General features: G+C 39.7%; 1 long non-coding RNA gene across 1 annotated transcript; it reads right to left on the bottom strand.

Annotated features, from left to right (window-relative positions):
- Window positions 10,304-10,735, bottom strand: LOC109843033. Its single transcript, XR_002247488.1, has 3 exons — window positions 10,707-10,735; window positions 10,462-10,589; window positions 10,304-10,376 (listed from the first exon to the last, which is right to left on the bottom strand). It is a non-coding gene; the product is annotated as an uncharacterized LOC109843033 (long non-coding RNA).

Here is a 17,428-nt window from a genome sequence, read left to right as displayed (position 1 = left end):
ACTACTCATAGTCTTCCACTATAAAATCCCTCACTGATCAAATTTATTAACAGTGGGTCCATTAAAATTCTTTCTGGTTTAACCCATTCAAACTTCCGTTATGTTCGTGCACTCAACACTTGTAATAAGCCTTCTTATAAATACAAACGAAACTCCCTCTTCCGGGAAATCAAATATTCACCCTACAACCACCTATCACAAATCAGGAGGAAGCTGACAACACTACGGACCGAAAGTACTATGCATACCACAGGAGGGTCGTTCATCCCACCAAGGATTGCTTTGCTCTCAAGAATAGCATTCAGACCTTGGTTGAAGCCGGCGTCATATCGCTCAGATAAGCCAAATAAGAACGGCAAGACTCCAAAGGGTATACGAGTATAAACTGTTTCTCAATCCTCCGACCGGTATAAGAGGTTAAACTACTCCCTGATACTCCAATAGGTATATGAGTCTAAACTGTTTCCCACTTTTAACGGGAAGTTCCTGGAGAATATTACGTTAATATTCTTAAGGATAACCCGGTCAGGTAGCTGAGAATAATGTCCGAACCGAACGAGGGGTCAATTTTCAGATCGAGCGATCAAACCTTCCTACAGTTAGGGTTGCCTCAAACCTCTCACCTGGTCAAACCTTCCTACAGTAAGGACCAAAACCATAATTCATTCTCGATAAACGAGAAATTCATCTTTAGTTCGATAATCAAACCTTCCGACAGTTAGGATTATCCGAATCTTTTTTTATTCTCGGAGTGGAAATCCCACTCTTAGTTTCACCTTTCCAGATCCTTGAAGTGGAAATCCCACTTTGAGTTTCCTTTTCTAACTGGAGATAGAATATAAAATTCTTCCTCTTCAGATCGTCTCAAATCTCCCGATTGGTCAAACCTTCCTACAGTTAGGACCACAGTCAAAATCCCCTCTCGAATCCTCCACTGAACGAGAGGTCCACTTTCAAATCAAGTGATCAAACCTTCCTACAGTTAGGGTCACCTTAAACTCCCATTTTGCCAAACCTTCCTACAGTTAGGGTCAAAACCATAATTCACTCTCGATAAACGAGAAATTCACCTTTAGTTCGGTAATCAAACCTTCTGACAGTTAGGATCATCCGAAGTTTTCGATTCTCGGAGTGGAGGTCACACTCCTAGTTTCATCGTTCCGGATTCTGAGGGTGGAGATCCCACCTCGAGTCTCCTTTCCAGCTAAAGATAGAATATAAAATTCTTCTTCTTCAGTGTCAGGAGATAGAATATAAAATTCTTCCTCTCCTATTTCGGGTTCGTCTTTGCCCCAAGAGAAGACACCATCTTTCCCGAAGCCTAAGTAGGGATAAGTCAGCGCTTAACCCACGTTGCTGGGTGGTTCGTTCCCGTAAAAAACGATCGAGTCTACGTATTAAGCATCATAGCAACAAAAATCCATGCCTTTTATGCATGTGGAATTTTATCCCGAATCCTGAGCAGGGATAAGTCAACGCCTAACACGCGTTGCCGGTTAGTCTTTTGCCGTGAAAAGGACAAAAGCCCACATATTCGACATTATGGCAGGCCATTATTAATAACGTCAAAATCCGCGCCTCACACGCGAGGGGAATTTTATTCCAAACCCTAAGTAGGAATAAGTCAACGCCTAACTCGCGTTGCCGGTTTAGTCTTTCTCCGATTGAAGAAGACACCAGAATTCTAATCTGGGGACTTTTATCCCGAAGCCTAAGTAGGGATAAGTCAGCGTCTAATACACGTTGCCGGGTAGCCTATTCCCGTAACAATGGCGAAGCCTACGTATTCAATATCGTAGCATCAAGTCTAAGGGAGTTCATTCCTTTAGCACAACGTCACATGCAGAACGGATTCAGACAATTTGCATGCTAGCCCGACTCAAACGGTAGTCGGTAAAGGCTAATCAAGCCCGTTAAAGGCTGGGGGTTAGCCAAAAATCCTGTTAAGTCTGTTCCGCATGTAACGTTATGCCTAAAAAGAGTTATCTACTTTAGTGCTACATATTGAATAGCGTAGACTTTGTCTTCTCCTGTGAAAAGACTAAAAAACAACACTGTACTAGGACGTAGAACTTTAAGGTTTTTGGCAAACCCTCAGCCTTCAATGGATTGGCGTGCCTTTACGCAGTACCGTTTGAATACGGCGCGATGCATGCGGCATTGTTTACAGTCCGTTCCGCATGGTGACGGCTTGGCTAAAGGAATGAACTCCCTTTAGACTGATGGCTGACGCGATATTGAATACGTGGCTTCCGCAAATGTTACAGGGAATAGGCTACCGGTAACGGTGTGTTAGCCACGCTGACCACTATCCCTAACTTAGGCTTCGGCGATAAAAGTCCCCAGATTAGAATTCTTGCCGTGTCGTTTCTTCAATCGGAGCAAAGACTAACGGCAACGCGGAGTTAGGCCGTTGACCTTATTCCCCTTAGGGTTTTGCGAATAAAATTCCCCTCTGCGTTGTGCAGTGCGGCATTTTGACGTATTAATAATGGCCTGCCATAATGTCGCAATAATGTGGCGCTTTTGTCCTTTTCACGGGCAAAAGACTAACGCGCAACGCGTGTTAGGCGTTGACTTATGCCCTGCTCAGGATTCGGGATAAAAATTCACATTGCATAAAGGCATGGCATTTTTGTTGCTAATGATGCTTAATACGTAGAGCTCGATCGTTTTTTTACGCGGAACGGAACCACCCAGCACCGTGCGGTTAAGCGCTGCACGTTATCCCTACTTAGCTTCGGGATAAAATGCCCAGACAGACTGGATTCTGGTGCTTTTTCAATCGGTGAAAGAGCTAAACCGGCACCGCTGCTTAGCATGACTTATCCGCTACTCAGGATTGGGATAAAATTCACCGTGCGTGTGAAGCACGCGGCTGAAATAAATTTTGGCGTGTATGAAATAACAACCTGCCCACAATGTCGAATATGTGCGGCTTTTGTTCTCTTTTTTTTACGCGTTAAGAACTAACGCGGCAACGCGTGGTTAGGCGTTGACTTATCCCACTCAGGATTCGGGATAAAATTCCCGCGTGCCTGTGGGCAGCGGAATTTTAGGAGTGAAAAAGGTAATGTCTTCTCTTGGGCGAAAGACAGAACCCGATACGGAAGAGAAGAATTTTATATTCTATCTGCCAAAGCTGAAGAGCGAAGAATTTTATATTCTATCTCCAGTTAAGAAAAGGAAACCAAAGTGGATTTCCACTCAAGGATCTTGGAAAGGTGAAACTAAATGGGATTTCCACTCCGAGAATAAAAAAGATTCGGCATAATCCTAAACTGTCGGAAGTTTGATTATCGAACTAAAGATGAATTCTGCGTTTATCGAGAATGAATTATTGGTTTTGGTCCTTAACTGCTAGAAGGTTTGACCAAGGTCAGAGGGTTTGAGCAACCCTAACTGTAGCGGAAGGTTTGATCCGCTTCCGATCTGAAAATTGCACCCCTCGTTCATTGCAAGGAATCGAGAGGGATTTTGGTTATCGCCTAATACTGTAGGAAGGTTGCACCAAATGAGAGTGGGAGTTGAGAGACCTAACTTATAGGTTTGATCACCTCGATTGCTAGCACCTCTCGTTTCATTAGAAAGAAGTCGAGAGCCGGATTTGACTGTGGTCCCGAACTGTAGGAAGGTTTGCACCAGTGGAATAGTGGAGTTGAGTACAAATCCACAGTGGGAAGTATTGACTTGTACAAATCACTCAGTAGGGGTCTTGCGTGTTAAGCTGATAATGACTTAACACGGAAGGGTTCGACAATCGCTCAACGGCATGGACAGATTAAAATTCCAAGCATTATATCCGAACTCTAACATGAAAGTGTTGAGTGCACGAAACATAACGGAAGTTTGAATGCGGTTAAACCAGAAAGAATTTTAATGACCCCTGTTAATAAATTGATCAGTGACAGGGAATTTTATAGCTGGAAGGACTATGAGTAGCTCGAACAACCAATGGGAGTTTTGTGATGGGAAGATGCATCCAATGCAGGTGATCGAATTCTCGTCTCAGCCAAAGAGTGTTCAGAAATCACAATAAGAGTTTTAGTGGTTATCACTTTATTCATAATGATAGTTCCCTAAGAATATTATTATTTAAGATTCTTTCTGCGAAACTCCTGTTACATAAACGTTACATGCGGAACAGACTTAAACAATCTGCATGCTAGCCCGACTCAAACGGTAGTCGGTAAAGGCTCATCAAACCCGTTGATGGCTGAGGGTTTGCCAAAAATCCTATAAATACGAGAGTCACTGACGCATCAGCTTCATTAATTGGTCTCGTAACTTGAGCATCCATCGACACTCAAAACCCTAGGGTCAACGCCGGACAACGCGTAACCCTAGGTCAACGCCAGTCAATGCGTTGCGATCAAAAAAATCCACACGTGCAGATGAATCAGCTTTAATAGTTGGTCCTGCAGCCCAATATTTGGGACTGCCACGCTTCAATGCCTTAAGAGCTTAAACTGTGTAGGCTCCAGTAAATGTACGAGTATAAACTGTGTTAACGCTGGTCAACGCGTTACAGTAAAGATCGATGCCGGTCAACGCATCAGCAATTTCACCAAAATAAGGCAAAAGGTGACTCCAAGGATTTCAGTTACAATCAGATATGAATTCCCGACGGGGAGGATCAGTTCAAAGTCAACTCAATGGCACGAACTAAGTTCAGAAAGTTACACACCAACCTCAGTTCAAGATTTCGACAGCGGTCAGACGATAAACGCAGCGCCGAAAGAACTTCACCTATTCGACGAAACAATGAATAGATTGAAGACTAAAGAAGTTAAGAATTGAGATAGTTCAAGGTCACTCTACGAAATTGAGGAGATGGCCTATCTTATCCAAAGCATTCCAGACTCCTCAATAAAAGAATGAGTTTGGAATACTTTGGAGGGGGTATCTGTAGGCGTCTAAAAATGCCTATAGGTGTCTGCACACAGCTCGAGACAGAGAGAAGACGACGAACATCGTTATCCGAGTCTAAGAGGATTATCTGACGCCGACAAGCGCCTGAAGCAAAACGGTGAATCAAGTGACCTGCGCGCTCGACAGTCAGCTCGCGCGCGCTAATCAGCTCGCATGCGTCAATCAACACGCGCGCATTAATCAGTTCATGCGCGTCGATCAACACGCGCGTGACAATCAGTTCGTGCACGTCGATCAACACACGCACGTTAATCGGCTAGCACGCATCAATCAACTCAAAGCATACAAATCAATGAAGCAAACCAAACACGCGAAAGGACAAGTCTCGAAGAAAGAGAACGAAAAAGAAGAAAAAATCGGCAAACCTGCGCGAGCGTAGGACAGAACAAACCGACCTGCGCGAGCGCGGGACGGAACAAACTGACCCGCGCGAGCGCGGGACGGATCAACCCGACCCGCGCAAGCGCGGGTCGGATTGGTCCGACCCGCGCAAGCGCGGGTCGGACTGGTCCGACCCGCGCAAGCGCAGGTCAGACCAGTCTGCCTCGCAGTTTGGTACCCGAAACGCGTTTTGACGGTTTTAAAGTGGTTTTTTGTAGGATTCATCTGTTCAATAGGTTCTTAACTGGCTTGAGATCATCCCCAAACGTGGTTAGGCTGTTGTCAACTGAAGATAAAGCCAAATCACTTGTTCTCATCCAAATAACCGCTTCTGAAGCCCTATAAATACAAGCCTAGGGCCTCCTTTCAGCGGGGCGGAGTTATTATCAAGACGTGGAGGTTCTGCTGGATTGAGGAGTCAAGGAGCACGAATTTCAGCGAAGGCAAATCAGAAGGCAAATCAGATCCTGGCGAACTTCGGCATAAAGAAGGAGCTATTCGAAGGATCTGAACCCCGTCCGTCCGTCCCTTGAGATTAGGCTTGGTCTTAATCTCAAGAAGAGCCCTGATTTCGCTTGGTCGATTTCAGCGCTTCAAATCAAATACTTCCTCGGCGAAGGCGAAGCTCTGCCAAATTTTCCATCAACCGGATCCAGATCTAAGGCGGTCCACGGATAAACCCCGGCACAGGCAAAGATCCCACGCAAGCAGAAGATCGATAAACGATCTCTGCGTTTGTTTTGACGAGAGTTGTAACTTTTTATTTTCATTGTGTAAAAGTCTTATAAAAAGACAATCTTTTTGTTTTCATTGTAACGACTAAAGTTGTAATGAATACCGCAATGAATACAACAATTTTCGACGCAAACAGTGCTATACTTACAGGTTAACGTGCTATACTTTCGAATTAACGTGCTATACTTACAGATTAATGTGCTATACTTTCGGATTTACGTGCTATACTTACAGCTTAACGTGCTATACTTACAGGTTAACGTGCTATACTTACAGCTTAAGTATAGCATGTTAATTCGAAAGTATAGCACGTTAATATGAAAGTATAGCACGTTAACCTGAAAGTATAGCACGTTAACCTGTAAGTATAGCACGTTAAGCTGTAAGTATAGCACGTTAATGTGCTATACTTTCGAATTAACGTGCTATAATTACATATTAACATGCTATACTTACAGCTTAACGTGCTATACTTACATATTAACGTGCTATACTTACAGCTTAACGTGCTATACCTACAGATTAACGTGCTATACTTACAGGTTAACGTGCTATACTTACATATTAACGTGCTATACTTACAGCTTAACGTGTTATACCTACAGAATAACGTGCTATACTTACAGATTAACGTACTATACTTACAGATTAACGTGCTATACTTACAGATTAACGTGCTATACTTTTATATTAATGTGCTATACTTTCGAATTAACGTGCTATACTTACATATTAACATGCTATACTTACAGATTAACGTGCTATACTTACAGCTTAACGTGCTATACTTTCAAAAGTATAGCACGTTATACGTTAATTCGAAAGTATAGCACGTTATACTCTCAATATAACGTGCTATACTTTCGGATTAACGTGCTATACTTTCATATTAACGTGCTATACTTACAGGTTAACGTGCTATACTTTCGAATTAACGTGCTATACTTACACGTTAACGTGCTATACTTACAGGTTAACGTGTTATACTTACATATTAATGTGCTATACTTACAGGTTAACGTGCTATACTTATAGCTTAACGTGCTATACTTTCGAATTAACGTGCTATACTTACAGATTAACGTCCTATACTTTCGGATTTACGTACTATACTTACATCTTAACGTGCTATACTTACATATTAACGTGCTATACTTACAGCTTAACGTGCTATACTTACAGGTTAACGTGCTATACTTTTAGGTTAACGTGCTATACTTTCATATTAACGTGCTATACTTTCATATTAATGTGCTATACTTACAGGTTAACGTGGTATACTTACAGATTAACGTGCTATACTCTCAATATAACGTGCTATACAGATTAACGTGCTATACTCTCAATATAACGTGCTATACTTACAATATAACACATAACGTGCTATACTTTTATGTTGTTTAATTTCCAAAAAGTGCTTAATTTCCATTTATTTCCAAAAAGTGGTTAATTTCCATTTCTTAATAAATTTTTTTTTTGTTTTTTTTTTGTTGCTATTTTTTTTGTTTAAAATATTTTATAAATATTTAAGCTTATTTAATCTTGTGGCTTAATCTTAAGTCGACTCGAGGTTGACTCACAATTTGTAGTCGACTACAAGTCGACCTTCGACCTTCAGGAGCCTCTTTTCCTGGTATCTATTTCTTTCGGTTTTGGTTTTGAGATGTTATATAGACCCGACCCGTTTGTCTACCTGTATCCTGACCCTACACTCATCATTTTGACCAAATCTGGCCCATTAATCCCATATCAAAAGCCCTAGTTCATCTTCTTCTTTAATCCTCTTTCCTTCTTTTCTTTCCTCCAGCCATTCCTTCACTACAGTCGACCCTCATCTCCAGCCGACTCATCATCACCGGTCGACTCGTCCTCTCTTGCAGTCATCGTCTGCACTCAGTCTTCCTCGGCTTGGTATAACCCCTTCCTTCTCTCATTTCTTTTTCTAGTGTTTCATTTTAATCCATGGCTAGTACCTCTAGCAAACGCCCTAGAACTTCCAAAGGTAAAGCCCCTCTTTCTCGTGATCGTGCATCGTCTCCTCCAGAGCAAAGCAATGCCCATTACGAACAATATCTAAATAGCCCTGCTTTAATTGAAAAATATCATGCTCTTTGTCAATTAAAAATGTTCCCTGGTAGATATGTTAAATTCGATGACTTCAGTCATTTTTCTTTGGAACAATTTTTCTCTGCTGCTAAACTCACCGATCTACTCTCAAGTAAGCACTCCGAGAAACTTTATCCCCCACTTGTGTGTATATTTTACGCAAAACTTGTGACATTTTGTCCTGAGAATAGACCACATTTTATTAATTCTTGTGTCAAACATCGCCATATTCGTTTCACAGCTAACCGTCTAGCTGAAATCATTGGCATTCCTCGTGGCGACACCTTTCTTGATGATGTTTCATATGATAATCCCAGTGTCGAAACCCTTATGACTCTTCCTGGCGAAAGCCTCCCATTACATGCAAAAAATGTATCTGATTTGGCTACCATTGTTGAACGTATCATTTCCTGTAACTTGATTCCAAAATCTGGGGGGTATAGCCACTATTCCCAAGATCTCACTAGGGCAATCTATGTCATTCTGGGTAATGTTGATGTTAAATGGGGAAATGTTATATTCGATATCATGTCTTCTGGTCCATCCACTTTCATTCCTTTTGGCGGTCTCCTTACAAAAATCTTTAAACACTTCAATGTTGACCTCGACGATGAGACACCTCTTGAAATCCGACCTCTCTTTGATGTTACTGCTCTTAATCGGATGAGAATTCCTGCCAGCTTAATGGCAATGCGTGATCATCCTGTTCGTAGACCCTCTCCGAAATCTCCCATTCATGAACCTCCTTATGAGCACTATCATTCCTCCCCAGATTCATCTGTACCAAGCCATATAGAAGATCTTTGCATTCAGATGACTGAATATCACTATAGTGACCAAGTGAGATTTCAGAGGATTGAAGACAGTGAACTTGATCTTAGCATGCGACTTGGAGAGGTTGAAAGGACCCAAGTAGATCTAAAGAAAGAGATAGCCTCCCTGAGGAGTGAAAGAGAAGTTGACATGGCCTCCATTCACACGAGATTTGATGAGATCATAAACCTTTTGCAACCCCATCCTTCCTCGGGTCCAGGATCGTCAAACGCTTGAAGATCTTCTTGAATTCCTATTGAACAAAATGATATTTTGGTTTATGATAAGTTGGCAAACTTTTATTTTGGCATGTAATATTCTAACTTGCACTTGTTTTGCTTCATGTTGGACATGGTTCGAAAACATGTGTTGAAGTTGGTATGTAATAGACTAGTAAGTCTGGCTCTGTTGAATTTATGTGTTTTCACATTTGATGGTGAGGTGAGCCTATATCTTATATGATGATCATATGCTCTATCATGTTTGTGTTCCATAAGAATATCCTCATTCATGCCTCTTTTCTGATAGGGGGAGCGTAGCTCCTATTTGTTTACTTTGTTTTTCTAATCTATTTGCTAAAACGATGATCTTTTACAAATGTCAAATGTACTTTCCAAAATTTCTTCACAAATATGTTTGATATCATGTTTACCAACTATTTCTAAAGTTGTACCTTTTTTAAGAATTTATTTTTTTTAACAGGTTCTTAGATGAAAACTGTGTACAAGAGTCGACTCGTGATCAGTATTGAGTCGACTCACAAACTGATTCGTAGTTTACATTTTGTTTCTGCTGAGTCGACTCATGACAGTCATGAGTCGACCCATCAGGTTGAGTCGACTCATAACTGTCATAAGTCGACTCACAAAGTGTGCTGGAATATGTGTTTTGTTTCTGCTGAGTCGACCCATGATATTATGAGTCGACCCATGGTTTATGAGTCGACTCGTGAATTTTATGAGTCGACCCATTTGTTGGTCTTTTTACTTGGGTTCTTGCTGATATTTTGGGATGTCATAAATAACCCAGTGCATAAAACATTCTGGCCAATGATTTTGAATTGACTATTCAAGTTTACAAAGTTTTTAAGAGATTGACAAACGTTGCATGCATATCCGGACAAACTATATACAACATTGCGTATCAAGGAGATTGACAAACTATATACAAGATTGCATTTCCAAACAAGCTATATATACAAGATTGCATTTCCAAACTTGCATTTTCAAAAAAACTGTATACAACCGGGGAATATATACAAGATTGCATCATTGGCATATATATATATATATATACAAATACTTTACAAATCAATTCCCAAAATATATTTGTACACAAAAAATATTGGATATCACAATTGGCATGTAGCAACCGGGGAATTGGTCTTGAGGATCATGTTGGTTGATTTCCTGAAAGCAAAATATAAGCGGATCAAAAGAACAATAGATTTCGATATAAGCGTTTCAATGAACATTACACGTATAGAAAATATACCTTCAAATAGAAATAGAGCAACAATACGAGCTCTATGTCTTGCACAATCCTTTTGGTCAATTGCAATTGGTTGACCGGATATGAGGCTAAACATGTACGCCATCAAGAACACCCCGCAATCCAAGCTTCTGCAAGTTCAAAAGTTTGCAATATCAATATAACACTCTTGGCCCGCAATATGTAGTCTCTATGTGAGTGTTAGCACAAACGAAAAAAGAACATATGAATAAGTCGAATACACTAACCCCCGTTGTTGAGGTACATCAACACTTTCTACCTCCTGAATCGAAGTAATGTCTAAGTTCCAAGCATCGGGAATGGTAGAAATAAGCTTCACCCTAAACTCATTAGCATCGGACATATAACCACGGAGGGAAGAATAATGATAAAATCTCTTCTCCTTTACAAAGAACACCAACATATGCCAATGAAATGAAGTTAGGAGTGGGAAAATAATCTTATCAAGTTCTTGGAATCGAGTTGTCGTTATTGGCTTAAACATTCGATCCACACTTGACGGATTATTTTCATTGATGCATCTCTAAAAAAATAAAGAAAGTTAAGAGTAAGTATTTAATATAGCTTATGAATATTACTTATAATCTCGGATTGGATTTCTACTTACGGTTACCCATGGACTACATATGTGTATGTCTTTCGCATAGTTTGCACGCGTCTCCATTAACCTATTTAACAAGACAACATAGGAGGCTATAACCTGAAATGTAGATAATAAATTTGTAAATATTCATGTTATATACTAACGTGAACACTAATATTTACATAATTTCAGCTTGCAGCAGAAGATCGTTTATCAGTTATGCGGCCCTCAGATTAGTAACCATTGCATATATGACTGAATTGTGGAGGCATAAGATGTGTTATTGTATCAATATCAAAAGCATGTACAGTGCTCTATATGTGTGTTATTGTATCAAATATCAAAAGCATGTGGAGGCATAAGATGTGTTATTGTATCAAATATCAGTCATACGCTTCTATGTGATTTCTGGTACAGAAAATACTCTATATGTGTGTGCATGTGTGCGTGTTTATGTATATTTGTGTGAAGCATGAAAAGAACGGATACTTACGTCACAGCTAATTGCCTCTCCTTTAAGTAACTCCAATGCATCTTTACGTGTCATCAACGCATCTCTAGATGACCACACTAATGTCTCACTACATATGAAACAAATACATAACATGTATTAATGAAAAAACTTAGTACAGGTTGAAAAGTAAATAAGTAAATCATTCAAAATACTTACGCGGCCATATTCTCCTTCCAAAAGTTATCTAGTAGTTCTCTCTCCTCATCCATTACTTCCTTCCTTCCCGGATAATTTGGTCGTCCTTTTCTACTAACAAGTGGAACAAAAGGAGACCGCATTGATGGCCCAGCATGCCGAGATCTAGAGAGAACTGTTCTTTTGATGGAAGGGGTTTTACGCATGCCTTCAATCAACGTAACATCGCGCGGGCTAAGAATAAAGGCGTCGTCATCCACTTCCATTGAATCCATGCCCACTTGATCCTTCCCACCATCCTCACCATCATCTTTCTCTACATTCAATCTATCAACATATTTACCAACCTCATCATCCCCGCCGACATCCTCCTCCATATCTCCACCATTCCCCTCCTCATCTTCCTCATTCCCACCATCAACTCCCTCCTTATCCTCCTCATGCCCCTCATTAGCCCCCTCTGCACCCTCCTCTTTCCCCTCATTTTTTCGCTCCTCATCACCATCATCACTATCATCCCCATCTTCCTCATCATCCCCATCATCCTCATCATCCTCATCACCTCAATCACTATCCACATCCTCTTCCTCATCACCAAATTTGTCCCTCATTATCTTCAACAGAAGGTCTAATTCCACCTGTTTTTCAAGTATGAGCTGATCCAACTCAGCTTTGGTGATTACCTACACATAAATAACCCAAGTAAAGTTCAATTCATGGATGAACATCAAATAAAAATCATGGAGAGCAATTAACTAACATGGAATAAAAATAAAAATGGAAATATATATACCTCTCTCTCTCTCTTCAATCTTGAAGGGGCAGTGGATGTAGTGGCAGCTTGTCTCTTTTCAAATTTGTTAGCCCTTGACTCAACACCATGCTTCCTAAAATTAGCCGGATCTCTAAATCTTGAACTGTACTCCTCCGTATAGATCCCGGGCCCTTGTGGAAGCTTAGGATGGGTGGTAGGGATTCTGCTCCTACACGAAGGCGTAATTGTCCCACAAGCTCATAAAACCAAACCTGTGAGAAAAGGAAAATTTTAGCTCAACAATAAACATGACTAAATGAATTAATATATACAATGTAGAATGACATTAAAATGTAGTAAATGTTAACTTACCATCAAAACCGAGGCAAAACCCCCCATATAACCACCTCTAGATCGATTTCCCTCAAATCTCTTAGTGATGGTTTTCTTAGCCTTAATCATCTCGGTACACAACACATTGTATACTAATTCAGCCCAATTATACTCCTTAAGAGTGCCCAATTTCTCAGCATATCTAAATGCAAACAAGGGACAACTCATACTAGCTTGGGGGCATAATATAAAGCCAATAATGAAAGCCACGAGCATATGTGGCAAAAGAGGATCTCTACGCTCGGCCATCTGCTTGATAAGTTCACCCATCCTATCTCTTCTAGCACACACAACCTTCTTCTTACCCTCGTCAATTTTCTTCTTTCCTTTTCTAGTCACACGCTTACTATCTTCTTCAATTTCAGCCGCGGTACTATATGAAAGCACAAGCTTGTAGATTGTATCGCGATCACTTCTATGAAACCGCGTGTCTACTATAGATCCTCCCATCGGAAGACCCGTGATTCTCCCAACTTCTTCAACATCAAAGGAGGTCCATTTTCCTCCAATTTTGAAACTACTTTTTTCGACATTAAATACTCCCAACAAACAATCCACTATAACTGGTTGCACTGGAAGATCTGGAACATCTAAGTAGCCATAAAATGGAGTGTCACGAAGGGCAATTCGTTGATCTTCCGATAAATAAGTAGAAATCTGATTTTGAAGGTCTCGGAAGTACCCAATGTTCGATGGAATTCGCACTAAAGCCATGAGATAGAATTTTTTGCAACCATAAAACATAAGGCGACTTTAGTTGTCTATCATATTTACAGACAAAATTATATCAAATGTTTACAGAATCAGATGTTTACAGACAAAATTGTATCATATTTACAAACAAAATTGTAACAGACAATCTCAATACTCAAATTACCACGCTTTAGCTTTATATCAACCTATTTACAGCCTATGATATTTTTTCCTCTTCTCGCTCAGTGAAATGTAGCAAATGTTAACATATGTACAATAACAGACATTTGTATCAAACTTTAGATGTCCCAGAATTGGGACTGAATATACGCAAAAATTTATGAACTTAAAAACGTAAGAAAACCAATACCAATCCTCAATTATAAAGTCATGAATTCAAAACAATATAAACGCAACAACTAAGCTAAAATTGTTGAGTTTAAGAGCCAATAATTATCTATGCAGTCAATATCCAAATATCAAAAATAAAAAAGTTCGACGGCAACCCAGCCAATGCTCGTGAGAAATCAATACCTGAAACAGCGACTTCGACGGCAATGATGACTGGGACGGGCAACAACGGTGACTGCGAGAGCTGGGTCACGGCGACGGAGTCTACTGCAGGAGCGGGCGACGGAGTCAACGGCGACAGCTGGGTCACGGTGGCAGGAGCGGGCGACGGAGTCGACGGCGACAGCTGGGTCACGGCGGCAGGAGCGGGTGACGGGGATTTCGGCGAGAGCTGGGTCACGGCGGCGAAGCTGGGTCACGGCCGGGGATTTTTTTTTTTAATTTAGGAATCCGGTGAAAGGGAATTTTGAGGAGAGAGACGTTTATATGGGGAAAGGGGTATTTTAGGGCTTTTACCTTGCTTCTGTATAAATACAACTACTAAATGTATTGTATTTTAGAATTTGGGTTTAAAGATAAATACAGAAAGAGAGTTGGGCTTAGAGATACAAACAATATTGGGTGGGTTTAAAAAAAATGGGAGTAAACAAATGGACCTAAAAGTAAAAATCCCTTTTTTTTATTTGCTTCTTTCAGTTGAGCACTAGTCAGACACTACGTATGCTTTTCTTAAAACTTATCATTATAAAGGGGTTTTCCCGAAATAAATAACTATTTATGTATGACCTTGTTGTCTTATCAGGTGCTGCCAGTGCACTACCGATGCACTTGTTTGTATTTCTTTTGTTCTTGATAGAGTGAAGGCACTATTTTAACTATTGCTTTTGGCTGTGGTTTATCAGGTTTACTATAGTTTAGTTACTATTGCCCTTTTCTTTGTCATCTTCTAAAGCTTTGAAAGCTACAGTTCCTAACTACAATGAAATTCTCCAAAAATTTAGTACATAGTACAATACTAAATAGTAGGTAAATAAAAATACTAAACTATTGAGTGTACTGTAGCTAGGAACAGTAATAACCACAATAGCTTTAGGGGCTGTTTGTTTCACTAGTGGGCAAGAATAAGATTAGAAATCCGATTTTTTTATGGATTCCTACCTATTCCATAAAAAATTTTGAGACAAGTTTATAGTTTCATGGAATCTTTTTTTTTTTTTTTGCATTCTATGTTTGTTTCATTACATGGAAAAATAGAATCCAACTTTTATAGAAACCCTCCGATTCCTAATATCTAGTTTGGTTCAGAGTGAAATTTTTTTGGGATCAACACTGTAGCAACGGTTAGTTCAATATTCAAAACAAAAATACTATAGCAATGGCTAGTTCTAACGGCTAGATCAATATTTAAATCTGAAACACTGTAGCAACGGCTAGTTCCAAGGCCTTGCAGGCTATAAATTTAGCTTGAGGCCTCAATTTTTCTAATGCATTCTCCAGTCTTACCAATTTATAAATTCTCATTGTTTACAATTTGCCTTCTCGACATCAATATGATATCAGAAGAATGCTCCCAAAGTTATAAAGTTTATTGCAACTACAATCTCCGAACACCTATGAAAGTGCGCAAGAATGATAAAAATAAGAGAAGGTGTTATTGGGGGTGTGCAAAATTCTCAAATAAAGAATACAATTTTTTTGAATGGGCTGATGAAAGAGGAGAAATAAGCAACCAAGGAAGCCAATATATCAAAAAAATAGGTACGAAGATAAATATTTTTTGCAATCAAAGAGGATGAAGAAAGAATTGAGACTTGTCAAAAATCAACTATTAGCTTGGAAAATTTCAGTAATTTTATTAGCAAATTTTTGTATTATTTTAATTATTATAAACCGCATGTCATGTACTTGTACTTGCAAAAACTATTGATGTTGTAATGAAAACTGTTATTGGAATTGAGTACAAATTCTAGTTGATATTGTATGGCTCCGGAATAGATCAACTTTTTAAAATTGAATGCCCTACCTATAACTTACAGGTTTATTACAGATTGCATTCTAATGATGGATTGCCTCACCTAGACATTGTTAATTCAATGTAGGCTGTAATCTCATCATATTTTGTTTCATCTGAATATAATAAACACTGTAAGTTAGATTATATTCTCAGTAAACACTAATCATCATCATAGCTAAATATCAATGATGGAGCACATCATGCTCCAGCCACACATCAACCAATAGCAACATAAGCCCAATGTTAGCATCAAAACCGACAACAGAAAAAACGCACAAAAAATCCAAAGCCAAAGAGCTAAACAAGCTCCACCTGATAGCCAAAACCCCAAACAAGCGAAGAACAATCTCAAGCTCAACAACCGACATCAATAAACCTAAGTGAAGGAGCTGCACAAGCTCAAAATCTTGCTGGCAAAAAAACCAAAAGCCAAAGAGCTACACAAGCTCCAACTAACAGGCAGAACCCCAAAGCCAAGGAGCTACACAAGCTCAAATTCCTACAGTAATAAACCTAAAGGAAGGAGCTACACAAGCTCCACAAATCTGATGGCAAAATAACCCAAAGCCAAAGAGCTAAACAAGCTCCACCTGACAGCCAAAACCCTAAAAAAGCTAAGAACAAACTCAAGCTCAACAACCGACATCAACAAACCCAAGTGAAGAAGCTTCACAAGCTCAAAAACCTGCTGGCAAAAAAACCAAAAGCCAAAGAGCTACACAAGCTCCAACTAACAGGTAAAACCCCAAAGCCAAGGAGCTACACAAGCTCAAATTCCGACAGCAATAAACCCAAAGGCAAGGAGCTACACAAGCTCCGCAAATCTAATGGTAAAATAATCCAAAGCCAAAGTAATAAACAAGCTCCACCTGACAGCCAAAACCCAAAAAAAGCCAAGAACTATCTCAAGCTCAACAACCAACATCAACAAACCCAAGTGAAGGAGCTGCACAAGCTCAAAAACCTGATGTTAAAAAAAACCGAAAGCCAAAGAGCTACACAAGCTCCAACTAACAGGCAAACTCCCAAAGCTAAGGAGCTACACAAGCTCAAAAACCCGACAGCAATAAACCCAAAGGCAAGGAGCTACACAAGCTCCACCTGACAACCAAAAACCCATAGCAAAGGAGCAACAAATTAGCTTCACATGTCATCAATAGCAAAGGAGCAACATTAAGAACTCATTGGTCATGCTTATCCATACTTACCTGCATCAAAAGTTAAAAAGTACTAATTCATTAATTACATAACGTCATAGCGTTTTCATAATAAGAAGTATTGCAACATTAATATTTGCAAATAACAAAACGATATATACGCAACAGCATATACACGTGCACAACAAAATGCTCCATCAACAAGTAATCCAAACCTAACAAATTAGTTAACAGACCTACCTTGGTCGTTAATCAGGTTGGTAATGTACCTATGCTAACCTTTCTTACCTTTTATGAAAAACCTTCTAGCTTCACGTTCATTGTCATATAAGTGTTCTAAAATTCTATCCAGAAA

The sequence above is a fragment of the Asparagus officinalis genome, chromosome 5, assembly GCF_001876935.1.
Source record: "Asparagus officinalis chromosome 5, Aspof.V1, whole genome shotgun sequence".
Classification (NCBI taxonomy): Eukaryota; Viridiplantae; Streptophyta; class Magnoliopsida; order Asparagales; family Asparagaceae; genus Asparagus; species Asparagus officinalis.
This window is presented reverse-complemented; position numbering and strand designations above follow the sequence as displayed.